The sequence below is a fragment of the Nasonia vitripennis genome, chromosome 5 (assembly GCF_009193385.2).
Source record: "Nasonia vitripennis strain AsymCx chromosome 5, Nvit_psr_1.1, whole genome shotgun sequence".
NCBI classification, from domain to species: Eukaryota; Metazoa; Arthropoda; class Insecta; order Hymenoptera; family Pteromalidae; genus Nasonia; species Nasonia vitripennis.
In genome coordinates this window covers 25,333,853-25,356,122 of record NC_045761.1, presented here as the reverse complement: position 1 = coordinate 25,356,122, position 22,270 = coordinate 25,333,853, and the positions used below count along the sequence as shown (strand labels likewise).

At 49.2% G+C, this 22,270-nt stretch overlaps 1 protein-coding gene across 4 annotated transcripts in view; it reads left to right on the top strand.

Moving 5' to 3' along the window:
• The window catches only part of LOC100113985 (transcription factor Sox-2), a 306,878-nt gene that overhangs the window by 189,934 nt on the left and 94,674 nt on the right, over positions 1 to 22,270 (top strand). For all 4 annotated transcript variants that reach the window (XR_004345063.1, XR_004227827.2, XR_001729193.3 and 1 more), the window contains 2 exons: positions 1,114 to 1,157; positions 18,257 to 18,302. The gene's annotated coding sequence lies outside the window, so the exon portion shown is untranslated. The remainder of the gene's footprint in view (positions 1 to 1,113; positions 1,158 to 18,256; positions 18,303 to 22,270) is intronic.

Below are 22,270 nucleotides of genomic sequence, written 5' to 3'. Positions count from 1 at the left end.
TTAATTCTCGTTCGCGTTCGAGCAGATGCGAAATTATTGACCGTTAAAAGTTAATCTAAATCTCGGCTAATCCTTAACTGCGCGTACGAGATATAATACAGTTCTGATCCTACCCCTATTTTTCGGGGTGATCCTGATCAGGACTTAGCTAATCCTGATCTTCCATAGGGGCGAGCTTCATTCAGCTTTTTTGCCGGCCTCCGGCTGTGTTATACCCTGCATATACGTTGCAACGTCTGGAGTTAGCTAAATTGAATTTTAAATAGTTTTAGCATCAACGCAGCGCAATTTTCTTTAAGGAAAAAGGTATACGTTTCACTCGACAAAGGGAAGATCACTTGTGGCGAAATACGTGGAAATGCTATTCTCGTTCAATTAACTCGCGCGCGATACCCATAGCTCGACAATAAAGGGTCCGAAATTACCAGGTACCTCGCGCTCGATCAATCCCGTATACGTTTTTCGCCGAAAAGGAATAAAGGGAAAGCCCACCGTCGAGCGCATCGATATCAAATGATCGTTGAATAAGCCAGTCGAAATAATCGCGCATGGCCCTCCTTCGCTGCGGTGAAGTCTCTCGACGAGAGGAAAATTGGAGCACAATGGGTGGAAAAAAAGCCCCTGCGCGCATTGTGAAAAAAAGGAGTTAAACCGCGCAGTTAAGAGACGTATCAATTCTCGCAACTGTGCCGAAGGCGTAACCACGTGTAGTGGGTTTAAATCGCCGCGGCGTATAGTGCTTCAATTAAATAAACACAAAGGCCGCGCATCGGATTCCCGGAGAAAAAATCTCTCTCACAGAGGCATCAATTACCGTTTCGTCTGGATGCTGTTATACTCGTTCCCAAGCAAAAACTCTCGGTTTTCCACGGGGAGTTTGGCCCATTGTGCGCGGCAAGCACGCATGATTCAATCGGGCTCTTCTGATTCTTTTCTCTTTCTCTCGTGGACGATGCGACGGTAACCTTGATCAAGAGGCACTGCGGCGTCTTCGCGTGTAATTTAAGCGAAGGCGTCGGTCTGGCTTGAAGATTTTCTTTGTGCTTTACAACATTTGATACCGCGATTGTGTATACGTGAAAATGGACTTACTTGGCGATATTTCTGTTTCAGGTGGACTAATCACGAACATCATGCGTTACGAGGAGAGACTACAGGTAAGTCGTTTGATTGCAAAATAAATTTCAAAAGATTCCCCTCTAACATCGAATCTCGGGCCATTTTACGCATTAATTAAATCAGAACTTTCCATAACTTTCTTTCTCCGAAGGGACGCGCGTAACACAACGTCGAAAACTCTTCGAACTGGAACGTCGCTTCTCTCTCTCTCTCTCTCTCTCTCTCTCTCTTTCGCGTCTCGGCGAATAATTATACATTCCTCGTCTCTCTCTCTCTCTCTCTCTCTCTCTCTCTCTCTCTCTCTCTCTCTCTCTCTCTCTCCATCCCTTACAACGAATAACTCGCCCTCGCACAGCGTCTTTCTCTCTCTCTCTCTCTCTCTCTCTCTCTCTCTCTCTCTCTCTCTCGTTCGCAAGGACCTCGGCGCTGCCCTGACAGCCGACATCACTCGAGGGGGCACTCGAAAAAGAGGGAGAGAGACGCGGCGAGTATAGTCTCTCCTCTGCACACACACACATACAGCTCGCGTAACGTAGGTATGTGTGTATACACGAAATAAAAAGAGAGAGAGAGGACTTGTATTTCTCTGCTCTCTCGCTCCACCGACGCTCTTTCTCTCTCTCTCTTTCTCTCTGCGAGCGCGCGGACGGGCGGGATATCGCGTTCTTGAAGCCGCCGGGCGGGCAGCTGCTGCTGCTGCTCTAGCATCGCGTCGGCACTATCCGACTCTCTCTCTCTCTCTCTCTCTCTCTCTCTCTCTCTCTCTCTCTCTCTCTCTCTCTCTCTCTCTCTCTCTCTCTCTCTCTCTTGCTCGCTCCGCCGTTTGACTGACAGCTGAATGCCCTGCGCGCGACCGTAAGGATACCCGCGCGAGCGCGCTTACGTACCTACGTTCGTACGTACGTTCCTCGATAAATGCGGACGTTACGCAGAGGGCTCGGATTTGCCGGATCGAGGCTCTGGCTCTCTCGCTCCGCGCCGCCGCGTGTTATTATTATATTTCGGAGACGTAAGCCCTGCGTATGCTGGATATCCGTGCGCGCGACAGGAATAGCTCTCCGTACATCAGCTCAGGTGCGTTTTCGCGCGGTGCGTGTAGTTCGGATTCTCGGTCTTACGTAAAATTGAAATTCGATTTAGTACCGGGCAGTTTGTCTCTCAGGAGCGCGACTGGAAATATCCGACGGGCGAATTTGAAAAAGTAAAAAATATTAAAACAGCAGTGCGCCGCCGAATTGAAAAGAGCCGCTGCGGGGGCTGGCAGGACGTCCGTTACGCGCGGGCCTCCCCCTCTCTCTCTCTCTCTCTCTCTCTCTCTCTCTCTCTCTCTCTTCATTTTCGGGACTTACGAAGATAGGCGTGTAACCCGAGATTCGCGGCCTGTCAGGAAATCCAGCCGAGAGTTCCAACCCCCGCTCTCTCTCTCTCTCTCTCTCTCTCTCTCTCTCTCTCCCGGGATAAATATCGCGCTAGCTGCGGATCCTTTCTTTGGCCGCGCGAGTTTTCGGTTACCGGATTTCACCTTCGCCCCCGTTTCTGCTTTCTTTATACCGCCGCCGCGGCCGCACACCTATAATCCCGTTTCTCTTTTTCTCCCGTCGTCGTTTCGCGTTATACTTGCATTTCAATTAGTTTACAGCCGCGGCGGCTGGAAACAAGCTTTAAAAAATATGTTATAGCGCGGCTCGAGCCCGCAGCTTCCATTTTTTCCCGTTTCCGAACAAAAAGACCGCGACGACTCGCGGTCGCGAAGAACCGCATTGTTGCCGCGGCGCACGGGAAAACCACTATAACCCCGGCGACGTAACGCAACGTCAACTGCACGACTACCTCCTCCTCCTCCTCCTCCTGCGTTGCTGCTGCTCTGGAGGAGCGAAAAAGAAAAGAGCGTTTCCATACACGCTCTTGCGCCATTTGCCAACGACACCTCGAAAACGACAACGCCGCGTCGAGACAAAAAAGGCGCAGAGAGAGGAGGAAGAAATGAAAAAAGTGCGCGATGGGAAAAAGCCAGCGCGGAAAAACAAACAAAACATTCCACCTGAGGGAAGGGTCTGCTGGCGATACTCGCGACGAAAAAATGTATATACACGCGAGTGAGAGAGAGTGAGAGAGCTAAGCTCGACAACGCGATCGTGTATTAATGCCGCGGGATTAAACGGGGGCGGAAGTGGGCGGCGAGAGAGATGCGTTCGTTTTCTCTCTCTCTCTTTCTCTCGATTTAAGGGTCGGATCCCGGGGGCGATACTCACGCGTATACACACGCGTACACACAAGCGCGAGTGGAGGAAGTGGGAGGACTGCATGTAAAACGCGCGAGGGAATGGCCCTCGGGCGCGCGATACGAGTGTCAGCGGCCGGCGGAAATAGCCGGCACTATCGGCGCTCTCTCTCTCTCTCTCTCTCTCTCTCTCTCTCTCTCGGCTCTACCCCCGGAAGGACGCGCGCCCGTCACCGCAGAAAGAGTTCCAATCTTCTATTCAGTGCGACCAGGCTCGCACGCTCTATATATACGCGACGTTTTCCCGGCCCGCAGATGTGTATGGAGCTTCCTTGTTTATCTCGAAGGACTGATCTTCCTGTTCTTCTTGTGGCTCTGCCACCGCCGCTGCTGCTGCTGCCGTTGCTTCTCTTCCTTGGCGTTTATGACTGTATACCAGAGCTTTCTCGCGCGAAACGATTTTATTTTTTCTCTCCTCCGTGTATTATGCGTGCGAAGGATTTTATTTTTATTGCCGTTTTTGTCGAGCCCGAGATAGCCCGATGGAGAGCGTCGAGATACCGCCGGCCAGAGCGAGCCTAATTTGTATATTTCGAAAAGACGCGAAACCGAACAATGAGCCCAGCTCCAGAAAAGGTGTAACCCGGCACTTCTGTCCTTCGCAAGGCGGGAAGAAAAAGGCCGAAACGCAGTGCGAATCGACAAAGCTTCGCGGCGCGAAGTCCGTGAAAAAAATTCCGAAACTGTCCCTGCGGTCGTGCAAAAGAAACGACGTGCCTCGAGAAAGCCGAGAAAAGGAGGACGAGTGCAAAGGTTCGCTGCTAATTCGGTATGTGCAGCCGGAGTTTCGGAATGCCGATTGTCGGGCTTTTTTGTACACTTACATCCAGAATGCAAAGCGTCATGCGCAAAGCAAAGGATATTCAGAAGTGCTTTGCTCGAAAGGCGTTGGGCCACCGCCCAAATTCCTCCGTTATTCCCGACACCGCCTCTCCTCCCCCGTAATAATCTCGCATCCATCAAGTCTGAGGCGGAGGTGCAGGGCGACTCGGTGTACTGATCGATGCCTGGTCCCCGCGCGCGCGTTTAGACACCCACGACGTCCGCACGTCGACTGATGTGGAGTCTGGATACGTCGACATCGATGTATAAACACGGAGCTCCACACGGGGGAAGATCAATCGACCACCCCTTGGTCGCGTCGCCTGTGTATAGCCAGGATATGACCCGCTATTTATTTTTTACGCCAGCCTGAGCAGCTCCGCGTGGTTTTTCCTGGACCATCGCGCGGAGGTGATAGCCGCTAATGGGATGTGGTATAGGGGAGTGTTAGAGGAGAAATTTGTAGCGCGAAAATCTGAAATCAGCCAGGAGGTGTTGCATGTGCGCAGGTTAAATAATGATGTGCGCGATTCCGCGTGAGAAAATCGTTTTCCACTCTCGCCGGGGCGTAACCAGAAGATATTCTCGTTTAATCTAGACGTTCCTAATTTCTGAGAGAGAGAATTTCGAGAAGAGAAGAGAAACGATCAACGCGCGCGTTGGTGGTATAAGGGCTAGCGCGAGATTGATCGATCTTCGCCGTTGCATCTCGGGCGCGACGCGTGTCCCTTCCTCCCGGCGTTTTTTCCCCGAGGATATTAATGGTTTCCGAGGACGCGATTAAATCTTATCTGATTACTTGTTTACCTTTGCTTTTCTGCTGCTCCTCGCGCAGATTGATTTCTTACTTCGGCGCGGGGTGGCCGCTATGCGCGTGTATGGTAGCCGTAACATGCGGAAGATCGAAGATGCATTTTTTTAGGAATAATGACTTGTATCGTTTGTATCTCTGTATATTTTTCTCTTTAATGTGACGTTTTTATTATATGACTCGTGTATGACTAAAACCGATCGAAATCTGTGTGTAAGGTTTATTCGGTATTCGACGGATTAAAGCGTTTAACTCTAATAAATTAATGAAAAAAATGTCGATAACCTCCACTTTGAAATTCGCCAGTGAAAATCCAGCGCACGAAGTTCCGCGCCAATATAACCAAAGACCGAGTCCGCCGCCGGAGGCTCGGCCGCTTGACCCTGAATTATTCAGCGGCTCGAAGACTCGTCGAGGACTTCATAAAAATTGCAGGCGTCGTGATTGCCGGGCGCGGCCCCTTTTCAAATTCTCCTGCTCCATCCCCTATACCATATATCCGTACGCGGTGGCGGCCTCCGGCGCGGAAAAAAACAGATTCTCGCGTCTATATCTATATCACACGAGCATACGAGTATGAGAGAGCTCTGTCTAATTTTAGCTGGTTTTTGCCCTCTGCGACTGAACAAACACATCCGTGATCCAGATTTGTACCTGTTCCGAGGCCGCAGCTTCGCTTTGACATGGGATGCGGCGACTATAGGAATTTTTCATGAGGGCGCGATGAGGCTTGAATGTTTGAATGCGCCGGTGGATCGCAGCAATTTATCGCATATCGCGCTCTCGTTTGGAATTCGCTTGAAAGCGGCCGTTTTTTTCTGTGATCGCCGACGGCCGAGAGGATAAAAATAATTCCAGAGCGTTTGAATTTTTCAGACTGCCCAAAGTCGGGGCAATAAAAATTCGTATTCCGCATCGGAGCGATCGGTCCTTCACGCTCGGCGCCCGCAATAAAGGCTTTCGTTGTTCCTGAACGAGCGACATGCGCTTGGCGTATCAGCTCTCGCGCTGCGGAAAGTCGGAATTCAGAGGAGTATATAGCGAAGGACGCATAATCGATGAGGTGTCGGTACCGCCGCCGTTAGCTGCGATTCGTAACACTTGCGGACTTGCGCGCATAATGCGGAAATCGTGTCGCGCTTTCCTTCGCCCGAAACCGGAGCAACTAGCGCGGTCTAGTTTTTTCTCTTTTCAGCTGCCACAGCTCCTAGTGGTATACAAGTCAAATGCACTTTTTGAAAAATTAGCACCGCAAAACGGCAATTAAGGGAACAATCGGGGTCCGCTGCAACAACTTATAGAGAAAAAATAAACACACACAGTCCAATTACCGCGAGCGCATACCGAGTTCTCGAAAACACTCGGAGGACTTATTCGGCAACAAATCCACGGGCTTTGCTTATTCTCCTTCGAGTAGCGCACGCGCGTTCACGTACACAATATCGCGCGCGCGGTGTACTGCTCGGGGTGCCGGCGCTCTCTCACTGCTTTTCCTTCGTCCCCCAGGGGTAATAAAACGGCAATTTAATTCATACACTTGATAACCGCTATACGCGCCGCTGCTGTTCGGTGCAGGCGTATTACGAAGGGCTTATTTCGCAAATCATCGCCTCCGCGCACGGTAATATATATTACGAGCCGCCGACTCGAGAGAGATCCTGCGGTAAAACAACCCTTCGATTGAGAGAGATCTCCCTGCGGCTGCCTGATTAACCGTGAGATTGTCGCGCATCAGCTGTTTGAATTATTTCTCGACTGTCGCTGAAGTATGACAGCTTCTTCTCGAATTCCAGACAGACAACGAGAAAACATTTAAAAAATTCATTCCGACGAGCCGGTGACTCTGGTTGAGAACCGCTATACACTCAACTCGCGTCCGGCTGCGCCGTCATCCGGGGGCGAGAGGCTGCTACCGTTGCAGCAGAGTAAAGGGGGTTTCCACAGGGGGAGGAGGCGGGAGGGGGGAGGCAGCAGCAGCAGGCATTCATCGCGATGCAGATGGCTGCTGCTGCCGCCACCCCTCGCGAGCTCGCTTCCTTTTTTTCATCCGCTGCACGAGTGCTCGCTGCAGAGGCTTTCGATTTTTGAGTTCGTAGTAGGCGAGCGAGTGAGCCCAGATGACTCGGGATCTGTATACCGGAGCTTTTTTGATATACACGCAGGGGGTACGATGTATGGCTTGCGGGAGAGAGATGGGATTGTCGTTCGGGGCCGCGATGATTAGGGGTGGTGTGTCTTAATTGCAGCCGGAGAGACTCATGACAGTTGGACGCGCGTGTAATGTTATACCCTTGGGTTTTAGAGTTTTCTCCTCCGCCTGATCCGCTTAGAGCGGGAAGGAATTTTTTAATATAATAATTAAACGTAATAACATACTGCGGAGTGTTTTCGCGATGAAAGGCTGCTTTGTGTGTTTCGTGGAAGCCGATTGTAATTATATCAAAATAAAGCCGAGATGAAAAAGAGAAGTAAAAACCCGAGATTTCCCGGTAAAACGCTTTGTAAACATGTCCTTTTTGCGTGTTTTTTCCCGAGTATAATGCAGTTTATTTTGCAAATTTCCACTTCCGAGAAAATCAGAGAACAACGGAGCCGTTAAACACACGGGCGAACATTTAATTCAAACGCAACTGCCCACGCCTGCCTTCCAGAATACATTACAATTTACATATTACGCGAATTTTTCCGTCGATACTGCGCGCGTACACGAAAAATAGCTGCAGCGATGACACACAGGTGTATTGATGCGCCGTGGCTATACGTGACCGGAATGCGCGATCGCGATGAGCGTTGCACGAAATTAGCCAGTTGCCCTCGGTTTGCACGATGATATGGATCGCGGAAAAAATTGCGCGATGAAAAACGAGCGATACTCGTGGAACAGATATTCGCGAGCTTTTTTTGAATTTGCGAAACGTTAAAAGCTGATACCGCGTTTTTTCACGTTTATCCGGGCGTACATGTAGTCTGGCGATTAATCGCGTTAAAGAAGTTTCAAAATAAAGTACATGCGTCAACAGTTCCGTCCAACGCGAAATAAAAAAAATGCATAAAACACAAAAGATAATAAATTCGAATAGCGGAGTCCGAAAGAAATTTTAACCACCGAGACACTCAGTGGCGTACATGCACACGGGCACCGAGGGTGTGTTATATACCTACACTCGGCTACTCGAGCGGCCGCAGCTACACGGCAGCGGGATTAAAATAATCCGACAGCGTGAAATCAAAGTTACACAGTAGTAATGTAAACAATTCCGCGCACAGTCGCCGCTCGACAATGCGATTCCACGGGCGCTGTAGCGTGCGAAAAAAATCCCTACAAATGAAGCCCGTGCGCGTGAGTCCATAATCTCCATGCATAGACTCTCCGCATACAGTCCGTATTCCCTGTCCGTCGTGTCCCTCTCCGCCGCCGGTTGTTTTAGCCGAAGCGGAGAGAGGAGAGGAGAATCAAAGCCAAAAGCGGAGAAGCCAAGGCGAAGAAAAAGAAGTGGGACGAGAAATTAGCAGCGGCGCGGAGGAAACGAGTCTATAAGCCACGACTGCCCCAGCTCCAATAAAGCGCAAAAAGTGTTCTAATTAAAATATGAATCGCGCGCGCCGGTGGACTGAGAGAGAGAGAGAGAGAGAGAGAGAGAGAGAGAGAGAGAGAGAGAGAGAGAGAGAGAGAGCTGGAGGCGCATGGATCTCGTTTTCCACACGGAGCGAGCGACGGCGATATGCACTCTCGGAGCGAACGCAGCATGAAAATCAGGGAGAAAGAGAGAGAGAGAGAGAGAGAGAGAGAGAGAGAGAGAGAGAGCTGAGACGTCTCACTCAGAAACGGAGGAGGGTTCGTTCGGCTGCGCGTATGTATACCCTTGTCAAGGATCGTCATCGAGGTGACAGGTAAAACGCGCGCGAGTATCCCCCCTTCTTTCCCTCCCTCTCGAGGGTCCGCGAGCGCACAATGTGTACATGTGAGAAGAGAGAGAGAGAGAGCCAGTCGGTACATTCAATCTCCGAGACGCGTCACTTTCCCGTTTTGTTCGCCAGCGCGAATCCGCGAGGAGAGTCGAGGCGGCCTGACCTCGGGGCCGCGTTCGAGCGCGTGCAACAGTTCGCCGTTTTAAACTTTGCGACTCTCTGTCGGAAGTATGCATTTAATTTCCTGTTGCGAGACTCGCTCGCTCTCTCTCTCTCTCTCTCTCTCTCTCTCTCTCTCTCTCTCTCTCTCTCTCTCTCTCTATCCCCGTCGCCGCCGCTGCTGCTGCATCGATTGTGCGAGATGCCGTACTCGTGTGTACACGCCATTATGATGCAAGTTTGTAATGCTCGAAGGTCGAGCGCGCGCTAAGATGGATTTTGTGGCTTTCTTTGATGCACGCTGCTCTCGCGTGTGTATGCCATTCTCCGAGAGAGGATGAGTTGCGACAGAGTTTTTGAAGGCTTTGTGGCCGCGGATCTGCCGAGTTTATATCTTGTTTGCGCTTTCAAACGTTCAGACACAGTAACACCTGCATCGCGATGTGTGTACGTGGACTAGATGATTTTTCGGGCGTTCGAAGGTCGAAGGAAGCGCGCGGCAAAACCGACGCGTTTGACATATGGGTGTAGGTTTCGGGGTCGATCGGACCTAATGCAAATGATGTGGTGATCTTTTCCTGTTTGTTTTTCGATCTGCCGGTATTCAAGTCATCACGTACACAGCGTTTACTTGTTTGTATTGTCTAACGTTACGAATGAAAAGATAAAGCGCTCGACGAGCTTATAATCCGAAACCGCGGCTATCTACGGCAAACAACACGAGCGCCTTCCAATTCCTCCAATTATTTTCTCATCGGTCTACAAATAGCTCAGCCATACATTATCGCGCCAGGCAACTCGTATACTTACCTACTGCAGGTGTACTCGCTCTAAACGTCAAGACCACTTAGCTCGTGCGCGTCCCTCGGCGCATGTGCGTTACACTCGCTATCAGAAAGAGAGAGAAAACTGCGTTCGTGTCAAACCCGGTGATTTGCATACGCGCATCTCGAAAGACACCCTTGGGCCTCGCGCGATTGTCATGAAAATTCCGGCGAGGCGCGCATAAGGCGGACACAATGCGCGACACAAAGCCTCATAACTCGACAGCGCGGAGCATGCGCGCGGAGAGAGAGTGAGGCCGAAAATCAGAGGGGCGAGGAGAGGAGACTCAAAATTGGCATAAATGAGATTGATATGACTTTAACTTACTCTGGGCAGAGGAGAGCAAGGGAGTAAGAGAGATGGACCGAAGTAGCCGTCACGCCACTTTCGCGTCTGTCATCGCACAACGAGGCGAAGCTACTTGTCGCCCTTGTCAACTCTCTCTCTCCCTTTAGTGTGTGCCTCTCTGAGTTTTTTCCCTCTCTTTCTAGCCGATCGTCGGCGCGCGGCACGAGCTGTAAATTAATTCGCTTAGGAGTTAACGGGTCTGGGTTTCACGCTGCCTCTGCTCTCTCTCTCTCTCTCTCTCTCTCTCTCTCTCTCTCTCTCTCTCTCTCTCTCTCGTCCGCTTATATTCAGAAGAGCCAGGCAGCACGTTTCGTGTCTCTGTGTTATGCATGAGGCGGTTGTTCCAGATTAACAGTCATCAGAAATGCATACTTCATACGCTCGACAGCACCGACTCTCTTTCGCCGCGTGTACTTGAGAGGAGAGCGAGGCTCTCGCAGCGTGTGTGTACACGATAAAAAGCTTCTGATTGAGGGGCAGAGCGGACCTCGAAGGAGCTTCTCACCGGTTTCGCGCTGATTCTTCTCTCTCGGCCATATGATTTTGATATTTTAATGATATGCCGGCTTAGAATCGCCCTGAATATCTTTCGAGCGAATATCGAGGGAGACTTGCATATGCTTTCCCATATAGCGTACGCTTTCGAGAATAGCCCAGTCCACGCTATAACAAACCCATCTGACTGGTATAGCAGTAGGCGCCGCCAAGTTTTAATGACGAAATCGAGGTGTGTACGCTCGGTAAATTAAAATGTCGCAATCGCGCGCGCGCATTATATAGATTAACGCCCCGGCGTCGCGCGAAACTTGCCGATTCATTTTGCGAAATTAGAGCCCGAGAGAGAGAGAGAGAGAGAGAGAGAGAGAGAGAGAGAGAGAAAGAGAGAGAGAGAGCTGCTCGTGCGAACTGCGCCTCCGCAGCGCAGCGTTATAAATAACTCTCGCGACCCGATTATCGACGTGTCGCTCCTTTGCTTGCGCGCGACCTTGTTTGCATGATTCCAGTTCAGCACTCGAGTGAAATTGCATTTCGCAAACTGCGTTATATTTTTATTTTCCGTTCCTCGTGTGGCTGATGATCTAGGCGCTTATCGCATTTTTCGGCACGTGTCCGTAAACATCTGCGTTTGGTTATGATAAGAGTCAACGCTATACCTATACTATATCCGCAAATTACTTGAGCCGAAAAACCACCTCCATAGTGTATCATATGATATATAGCGACTCTCGAAAGACAAAAAAACAAGCGCAGAAAAGCTCGGCGTTTAATGGCAAAAAAGCCGTCTCACAAAACAGCCGGGCGGACTCAGCTGCTCTCTCGACGCTCGCGCGCATCGCGCGAAAAGGTGCGAAAAGCCACACGCGCTCTGTACTAATTACGGGGCGCACGCACGCATAATGTCGACTCGCTGCTGCAGCGCACAAAGGAGCAAGGCATTTGGGATCGACGAGGTGTGAGGTTAATTAAAAAGGCTCTCGCACTCTCTCTCTTATAACGAGGGACAGTTAATGCGATGTGTCTGATGGCACACACGCCGGCGCCTCCTGCCTTGTATAAATATACATATACGTGTGTGCGCTAGCTCTCTTTCTGCGCCTCGTCGTTAATTGTCAGGTCTTTGGATAATTGCGACTACGCCGGGGGCTGCGGACGTGCCGGCGTCGAGGTGCGCTTCAAGACGCGAGTGTGCAGTACTTATACCTTATGCTCTGGGCTCGATAGAGTATTTTTGTTGAAGTATAAAGTTAAAAAAAAATTGTATTCAGTGCAGTCGCTCGGATAAGAACACTCGCATCAGGTACACGTAGCGCGAGTGCAGGTAGAAATAGGCCCGATCGAGGTCACACGGTACCGAGGCGTCGTTACGGATCTGTCACACAGGACTCGCGCGTGCAGGAGCGAACGGCCAATAAAATAATTCCGGCGACCCATTTGAATTATGTGCGGTACAAATAATGCGTAATATAATGTGGGCCGCGCGCGTCCCCGCAATAAATATCGCTCGCGCGAGTTTTTTCACGAGTCCGCTGCTCTTGACTTTTAGTGCTACTCACATGGGTTTAGGATTTATTATCGCGGGTGATTATAAATTTCATATTGACTGTATCACTGATCGTTTAACCAGATGCAAAATCGTAGATAAGTAAAACGCAACGTTTGCCTCCCTCCTGCGACCGCCGCTGGATAAATCCGCGGCTCGGCGGCAGCCCTCGCTTGCACACAAAATGGGTCCCCTTCGGCTTCATCGAGGTGCACACGTGGGACAGCTCGAGAGCAACGGGGCCCATAAGCGCGACCCTCGCGCTCCCAGGGGTTCTCAAAAAAACCCTCGTCTCGCGATCGTGATGGATGCGCGCAATGCACTCGATAAATAATTATTTCTTCGAATCGTTGCTCCATACTTCGCACGCACTCGATTTATAAATAAAAGCTCCGCAGTGTATCGCTAAAAATTCGCCGAATTCCGCGTTTATTTTGGCCCGACTGAATTTCCAAGTAACTTTTACAAAAATTCCGCTCGCGTACGCGGGAGAGAAAGAGAGAGCAGCCGATCAAAAGCGAGCGCATATAGTGGCGAGCCGCGCATAGTTCGATATTACGCGTCGCTGGACGTTTAGCAATCACAGAGGATGATGCGGCCGAAATCGCGACTCGAAATCGCACGTCCTCTCTCCCCGTGAAATGATTTATTATTATGCATATTTTGCTGCTCGCGCGCGCGGGGCAGTGCTAATTTAATTATAATATTTTGCGCGATTTATCTCTGGGCCGCTGGCGTATATCGTGTAATTTCTGCGCTGCTGCTGACGCGGTGCGTGTATACGTGCGCGCACAAAAGTCCCGGATTTTTAATGAGCCGGCCCGGTCCGCGGCAGCGTTATCGTCCGCGATGATTAAACTGTCAATTACTCGGTTCGAATGGCTAATAAAAAGCGGCATTTTGTTATCGCGGTTAATGGGGACAAATTTGGAAGTGCCGTAATTATCCCTGGCTCACCCTTTGATACCGCCAGCATCGTGAGATTAGTTGTTGTATAATATATGTACGCTAGAATACGAGCCTCTCTTTTAGTACATTATAAGTGTATTTTTGAATTCGATTCTACATCACGGCGCGTTATCTCTCTGGATTTTATCGGCTAATCAAAACCACGTTCGTGACCTCTAATATTCTATCCGTGCCTAAAACGCGCTGAGGCAGTATTTCTCGGGTTCTCCCAACACCTGTGATTGCGCACGAGCAACAAACTGTCTCAAAGGTCGAATGTACTCGCTCGAAAAATGTGTGTCTGTAAACATAGGAAAAACACTCTAGCGCATCGTTAAATATGCGTGAAAACGAGAACACGAGCGGATGCGCGATCGCCCCACATAAATTATGCCGCTCCGCGCCGAGCGGAGCCTGCCGCGGTATAATATTTTCCGGAAAAATGGGAACAAAGGAGTCTGGGCAAATATCGGGATGCTGCAGCGCTGCGGGATGATCCGATTACTTATGCGTGGATAAACGTTGGAAAAATGTTAATTGAAAGTGGATTGTACTAGCACATCGCTCGAAAAGAGAAATAAACTAGTAGCGCATAAGACACACCCTACGTCCACGCGCAGCATCCTTATCAGTATGTCGCTTACTCACTGCTTGTTTACAGCAATAGTTCCCCAAGCGGGTGGTTGGCTGAGACAAACACGTCTCGCCTTCGTCCGACAGCCATCGGGTTTACACTAATCTTTTTCATGACGCAAAATGTTTGGAATGTTTCGCTTTTCGCGTGGGAAAAGCGCGTGGTATCTCCTGCCGAATTTTCTATTTGCACGAGTATTACTTACGCTCGTGCGAGCGATTCGGGTTTATACGCTATTTACGCATCGATTTCATTCATGAGGAAGTCGCGCACGGTGATAATTAATTATGAATCAGTGCCGAGTACAGGAACAAACACGAAAAAATCCGCGAGTCGTTCTGCGAAGGAAGAACAAAAGGTATTTCACGCGAAATTCACGTTCGACAACAGGGAAGTAGCGATTGCAGCGGGCTCAAATATTATTGTGCCGCACGCGCGAACTTCGTGGCTCTATATGTGGGTAGATGTTTTAACAGACGCGCGGACGCTAAATTTAAAACGCGTTATTCTTTATTAATGTAAAGAGGATGTTTGATCTGTAGTGTAGTTCCGAGACGTATACTTTACTCCTTCTTTCCCTTTCGTCGGTATTAGCATTTAAATTGTGCTTTCGATTTCTAACGAAAGTGCGTGTTTGCCAATACTGGGAATGATTGAGTTACTCGATTATTGATATAGGTTCACGTTAAAGTATAAGAAGTCTATGTACACGTCATATATTATAAATTCAGTATCATCAGTGTTTGCATTCGTGTGAATAATCATAATATAAGTGGATATAGCGACGATCTAAATACCACATACGTTAATTATATACTCTGTATGTATACAGAGTTGGTGTTTTCGATAGGAAAATTTGATATCCTCCTACAGCCGCTCTAATGTAAAACAAGGCAATCCAAATATCATGAGCGCTGTGAAATCCTTGTTGACAGTCACCCCTCTCATCCCTTTCGAATGAGCGACAACATTCACACGCGCACAAAAGTCGCATCGGCTAATCGCTCCGATGATCCGTGACCGAATTAGAGGAAATCGCCTTGACTATGACTCTCGTTCTTACGGTGTACATACCTTTGCTTAATGGCGCAGGTAACGCCGTTCCGGAAAATTGTCCCGTCTATCTTTCTACAAAGTTGTCTCTCTCTCTCTCTCTCTCTCTCAGTCTCTCTCTCTCTCTCTCTCTCTCTCTCTCTCCCTCCTGGCGTTGGCTCTCTAGTTTTACAACCCTCTCCGACACTCGGGCACGATATCGCTGCGTTCGATCATAGGCGTATCGAATGTCGATTTTGGAATCGCACTCCGAGGCCTACCCCCATTATAAACTTGCGTACCTGAGAGACTGCAGTACAACCGTACGTGGGATAGCTGTGAAGTTTACAGCAAACATTTTACCGTTTATAAATGGCTCCGCACTTGGACAAAAATTCCACTAGCCGCTCCGTCCTAATCGCTTTTCCCTGTCGGATCCAGGGGAAACCTGCGAGACGTCTACGTAAGGGCGACAAAGTCATTACGGCTTGTTGGGACTTCTTCGACAGGTGCCAGTGACGCGTCAATGACGGCCGGTGTAATGAAAGTACGATGATGCGCTTTTTGCAGAATCAATTATACACCGCGGTACCATAAAACTCACAACATAAGCCGCCCTATTGCCCAGATAATAGCATCGGACGGACAATGCCGTCGCGCGCATAATATAGTAATAAATCAATACACACGACACGCACACGCGTCTCTGCAGTGCATATATAGTTGCAGCAACCTCAAGCGAGCGCAGTTCGCAGTCCAATCAATCAAATCCCGAATCTCGGCAAATTCCATCAGCTCGCGATCGCAGTAGCGCATCGAAAGTCAATATTCAAAATTCACCTGCTGCGCGACTCAGGACATCCCTCTCTCATAAAATTCCGCGCGCACTCGCAAACACGCTACACACGCTCGTTCGCAGAGAGAGAGAGAGAGAGAGAGAGAGAGAGAGAGAGAGAGAGAGAGAGAGAGAGAGAGAGAGAGAGAGAGATACAGAGACACACAAAAGCGCGTGTACGGGTCTCGCGTATACGTATCGGGACAATGGCGCATCATTGTTGGCCAACAATACGGATTGAGCATTGAACTCCTCGAGAGAGAGTGAGAGAAAGAACCGCACGGTCGTCTCTTCGCGGAGTAATCCGGTTACACGCACTTTACGCGCTATGAAAAAGCCTGTCGCACCTAATAATCGTGATACGATTACAAAGTCCGTCGGTCCCCGCGAGGAAAGTCCGCGAGCGTCTTTATGTGCGAAGACGCGGCGACACGAGTGCGACGCTATTGTCGACGGAGGAGGGACGTATTTTTTGCAGACGTGTCGTTTACGCTTGAATGCCGCTCGTTAATTAATTTTAATGTACACCTATACGTCTACTTATTGCTGTCGTTCTTAAATAAAGGATTATACGCTCGCAAATCGCTCAGCGTCGTTGATTTACGATATCTCTTTGGGAGAGGCGCAACACGAAATCTCACTCATCGAAGGATTTATTGACGCTTGGCCGCTAACAACAGGACTTTCCGAAGAGGAGTTTTGTAAATACTTTCGTTATCTCAGCTGCTTGCCGAGAGGTCTGCGGGATTATTAACCTCTGCATGTATCCGTATCCTTATCACTCCTCGGCTGGAACAAAGGACGCGAACTAGTAAGCGGCTGATAAAAACTCGGCGAGAACCTCGACCTCTCTCTCTCTCTCTCTCTCTCTCTCTCTCTCTCTCGGCGATATGCCTTTCGCTTTCCTTCGGAGTTTCGATTTTCTTCGCGCGGCGAGTCAAGTCCTCCATTTTCTCTGTATTATTTGTGCTTCTCTCCGGCGTCTGTCTTTGTGCGACTCTCTCGGTCTCGGTCTTTAATATTCCAACGGTGCTGTATGAAGGAGCGAGAGAAAGAGAGAGAGCGAGAGAAAGAGAGAGAGAGAGAGAGAGAGAGAGAGAGAGCACAATGGAGGATCACCTGTTGACTATGCACTCGTCGATCACTCGCGCGCACCGGTTTATTAATATTGACGATCAAAGGAATAAATTCCTTTATCGGCGTTTTCTTCTTCTCCTTTTTCCGCGAGGAATCGTAGCGTCACGCTTTGTAATTCGGGGTTTTCATGAATAATGAGGCTCGCACTCTTAGCCAAGCGGCGACGTTGCTGCGGGGTTGTTGGCTTATCGTCGAAGCTGACACGTGTCGCCTGGTTATTAATACTTTTTATGGGTGATTAAGATTCTGCGATACAGGTTCTCTGATTGACAAGAGACTTTCGGCTTGTCAATTTCGATTAGTGCGTATCGAGTCGGTATTATATGAATGTGCAGTATTATATAGACGTAGTGTTTATATAAACGAGACGATGAGTCATCGATGGATCATGCTCAATTTTTCAAATAGTCATAAAATTAATTATTTTAAATTTCGTTATTTTAAATCATAATGCAGAGTGAAGAGCAAGACTTCGGATAAATGCATAAAGCACGATTCAGACAACGTTATAACATTTCAATTAATTTTATTGTACTCATGCGTATCGACACATCGATACTGCGGACAAAAGCCCGTTATTTTGAGCATCGAGGCGAACGTGCACACATTACATTTTCAACGATTGAATCTACGCAAGAATCGCATGTAATTGAATATAAATATTTTCCGGTGTACGATAATAACGCGTAATCGGCCTGACCTCGGAAAGTGAGCCCTGACGCATACATATGCACATCAGGCGCGTCATTAGCATAAATAAATATTTCAAATTTCATCGCGTGTCCTCTTAGAAAATTCACTTATATCCGCCGTTTCCGATATACCGATGCCTCACCTCCGTCTTCGACCCCTTGGGTGTATAAATATCCACATATTACAGATACTCACATATATGGGATACACACCCGCAGTAAGACGCGACACGTCGCGATGCCTAAAGCTCATATACGTATATCCTGCTCCAGCACACATACGTATATATAAGTATACGCAGCCATCGAGTATCACAAACATTGATTTGAATCACAATGCCGGCCTCCCGCTGTATCCGGCCATTGTCGAACTCGCGACTTATTGTGCGGCGTTTTTCTACTTCTTCGCCCGTATACACACACATACGCTTTCTTTTTCCATATATATGTAACGTATACGCATAGGTATACACACACACACGTGAGCGTTTGCTCTTTTTTCTGCGCAGCTTATCAATCCACTTACTTACCGCTTATGTGCCACTTGTGGCGCATATGACCCGCCGATCGCGAAAAACGGGACCATCGAAAGTATACACCTTTTTGTATGAAATTATACAACACCGATGGATTTATTTTGAATCGCATTTCTTCACTTTACAGATACACAGTGTGACCTTTGAAGGACGAAATTCGTCTAAACCTCAAGGTATTTATGCTTGTACTATACAGTTACTATATTAATCCATAAATAAATCCTTCACCGAATTAGTAGACCAATTATTCCCTCAAGATTACACGTCACACCAGCTCAGGGAAAACAAACGGATCGCATTAGCACCTCATTACGAGCTGGGCCCTCTCTACCTGTTTAAAAAGCGTTCAAATATTTTCGTATGCGATAGCGATCGGCTATCCTCACGCAGTTACTCAAAATCACACCTTTTCCTAGAGGATACCAACTAAACACCCATCGACCTGCACTCGAGAGCAGCATCATATCCCTTATACCTGAGCCGTCTTACAACACTGCACGCGTGCGCACGACCATCGGCAGCTCGCTCTCTCCCGAGACATATCGGCTGCCGGCGAAGAGTCAAGGCACCTGTTTCGCCGAGTCTCGTGCATTAGCATAATTGCATTTGGACCACGAGAGTTATACCCTCCCTCAAGTCCTCTCGTCGACCCCCCACAAATGCCGGGCGTATATTATTATCCTTCCTGGCGAAAGCCAAAACAGTGGGCCAGGGAGATGCACAATGCGCGTACGTGACTCGGAGACCGAGCGTCGCATATAGATCTAAGCGTATATACGCTCTCACCATCGCGGCGCTCCACCCACGTATATACACTTGCAAACTTGGTGATAGACTAAACGCCGGGACCGCTGCGGGGGGGGGGGGGGGTCCCTTCGGCACGGAGGCGGCGCCGGCCCTCTTTATGGCCTATCGAAAATTTTACTAATTTACCTCCCCTCGCCGGCTCCTTGTCTCGACGGGAAGACCCATTGTTCGACGCCAGCCGAGCGATCGTACGGGCCGACCGCGAGAGTTACCGGCGGCGCTTTGCTATACGGCGCGTATATTGCATCAGGTATAGACTCTGTGTACTTAGCTCGCGCGCGAGTGTGAGTGATTTCGGGAAATCGAAACGCCGTGAAAAAGTCTCAACAGTGAAATAGCGGTAATTAAGCGACAATCCGCTCGCTAACGAAGTGGTAAATTCGTCGATTAACCGTGCGCGCTCACAAAAACGTTCGCTCTCGTATTATACAAAGGTTGAGCGGCTCCTGCAGCGCAGCGAAGAAAAGAAGCTTACGGCACAAGCCAGTCCAAGTGACTCTCTCACTCTCTGTACCGAATCGCGGATACGAAACGCGTCACGTCTGATCGACCATCGTCACTCTCGCTTTTATGTACGAGCTCGAGCTCGAGAGAGCACAATGCGCGACTTTGTTCGCGCACGAGCGGCGTGTTTCGATATACCGGCCGCGTTTGTGGGTTGAGAAAAGTCTCGCTTTTTCTCGCCTATGCACTGTGTATGTATCCGTTTCAATGGGTCTGTTGCCGCAGTGCTGTAATTAGGCGACTGCGTTTTAGGATCGTTATCTTCTTTGATGCTTTGAATCGATTCGATAATTCGGTCAATTACGCGGGCCACGAAGGAATTAAAGTGTATCACTTTCACGCGTACGCGCAAAGGCTTGTAAACGCAGACAACGTAACATCTCAATGATCTTCCAATAAAGTCGTCAATAGAAGCATAGAGAAAAAACGAGGCCCCAACAAGGCGGCATTATGAGACTAGAAGAAAAGTAGCCATCACGCACAGGCCACCTTCCCTCTCCTCTCGTCAGATGGCGCCCAAGTCTAAGCGTCATCGCTGTACGCGCAGACTTTTCAACTGTATGTACAGACGGGCCCCTCCTCGCGTTTATACATACAGAGAGCATTTATTGTCGCCCGATCTCGGCTTTTTTCTCTTCCGGGGCCGGCTCTCTCTCTCTCTCTCTCTCTCTCTCTCTCTCTCCGCTCTATGATTATCTATGACGCATTCTTCCATTATTATACCGGCGGCGGCGCGTGCGCGCACACAGAAACCGCAACAGGTCCTACGCAGCGCCGGAGAATGAGGCTCTTTCTCTCCTTTTTTCCTTTTCGAAGCGAGCGCGCGCTTGTCGAAGGAAGAAAGGAGAAAAGCGAGAGCGCGCGGATTTCGGGGAGCAGGAGCGGCGCAGAATGGAACTGGCTAAATGGATCAAACTGAGCGTGATAATGGCGCAAAGGAGACTTTAAGTGACGTTTGCCATTCACGCGCGAGTTGCATCCTCTTTATCGCATACAGAGTCGTCGATGAGACACAGACAGAGAGAAGGTTAAGGACGAGAGCTTCTGTTTGTATGCATCTTCGAAATCGCAGTGATACGCGGTGCTTTTGTGCGCCGGCGAGCGGCTCTTTGATCTTGAGCGTGTGCGGGCGAGCGATCGCTTTCAGCGGGATTTTCTTTTGCGCGCGTTTTTGTCTACTGCGGCCTCTTTGTCTCTCTTCGTGTGTTTTCTTTCATTCGGATGTGTCTTGTAGGCAGATCGCAGCGCTATATAAGGGTTAAAGGTTCGGAAGATTTTATCGAGAAGCTCTGTTTTCAGCGTCGAGGACTTGTTGATGCTCCGCTCATTTTGCCATTGTGTCCTGCCGCTCTCGGCGGAGAACAAATGATCCGAGATCTTTTTCCGAGCGTGAAGATGAGGAAAATTAGTCTTGAAAAAATACGAGTACAAACACGGTGTTCCACGGAATCGAAGCCCGTAAATTTTTCTACGATTATAACAGCAAACGAAGCAATTTTTAGAAGCATCGTTTGATAACTTTATCGATAAAGCATATGTATGCCAATAAAAACACGTGCGCCATGCGTACATACTCACATGACGATTTTAGACATTTATCTCCTTGCGTTTTAAACACGCTCTGGCGAATTGCTCCGACTCTGTTTGCATAGCTACTACCTGTAGAATATGTGTCAAACACAAGTGTCGGATGCACACGTGTCGCGGATGAAGCGCAAGGAAGTGAGTGCTAGACCGTAGCGCAGCTGCACGTGGAGGAAAAGGAGTGTTGATGTTGCTCGTTGTTTGCCAATGAAGTTAATAGATTCACGCTTCATGCAATAATTTAATATTTTTCGCTAGAGAATCGCGCGGTTGCTCAGCGTTCCATACATTTAGCGACGACCGATGATTCGCATGAACGATTGCGCTAATGCTCGGGTCTGAGAATTGTTGACTTAGCGCTTGTATATTCGGAATACTGGATCGATTTTTCTTATTTTTAACTGGGAATTCGAGGTGAATTTCGATGATTCGTGTGGTTGTCTCTGCAAATAATAGTTCATAGGAATACCAATTATCATCTGATCACACAATGTAGTTTTCTTGTCCGCAAAGACCTGCGCGACGTACGAAATGAATTATGTCATTGCCGACAAATCTTATCTTCGCAACCTTCGCGACGCGTTAACTCATGCTAATTTGATAAAAATTCATGAGGATTTTATTTTTAACCGGCTCTTCTCGAAAACATATTTTTCGAGCTCGCGCCGCGCTGCATTAAGAAAGAGTAATTTCGCTGAAAAATTAGACCGTTCTCGCGCGGATCAGCTCTGGTTTATAGCGAAAAATTCACGGTAAAAAATTCATTGCGCAACAATTTAGCGAGAGACAGAAATTAAAGGCAAAAAATTCACACGTGCGCACGTGCGTCCCGACAAAATCCAACTCGGCATATCAGCGTCTGAGCAGCAGCCAGTATATACATACAGACGAAAATCCGCGTGTCGGTCGGGTGGCCGGCGTTTCGGCGTTCGCTCCCTCCAGTCCCTCCCTACCCGCGCCTGTTTCCCCTCTCGGGACGGTGTGTACAGAGGGCGCCGCGAGCGCGCGTCGCTTCTCGGATGCTAGAGCGCGTCTGACGTCCGAACGGAGCTGAGCCTCGGCCGTGGCCCCGCCCAGTGGACGAGGGGCCGCCCACGGCCATTGGCCCGTGGGAATGATGGCAGGCCGACGCGCCCAATCGATCGGTGCCTAGAGCCGGGTCGGGAGCTCGTCTGCGCATTCGCCGAGGCGGCGGGGAGGGGACGAGAGCCTGGCTCAGAGCTCCGCGGAGTGGGAGGGTCGGAGG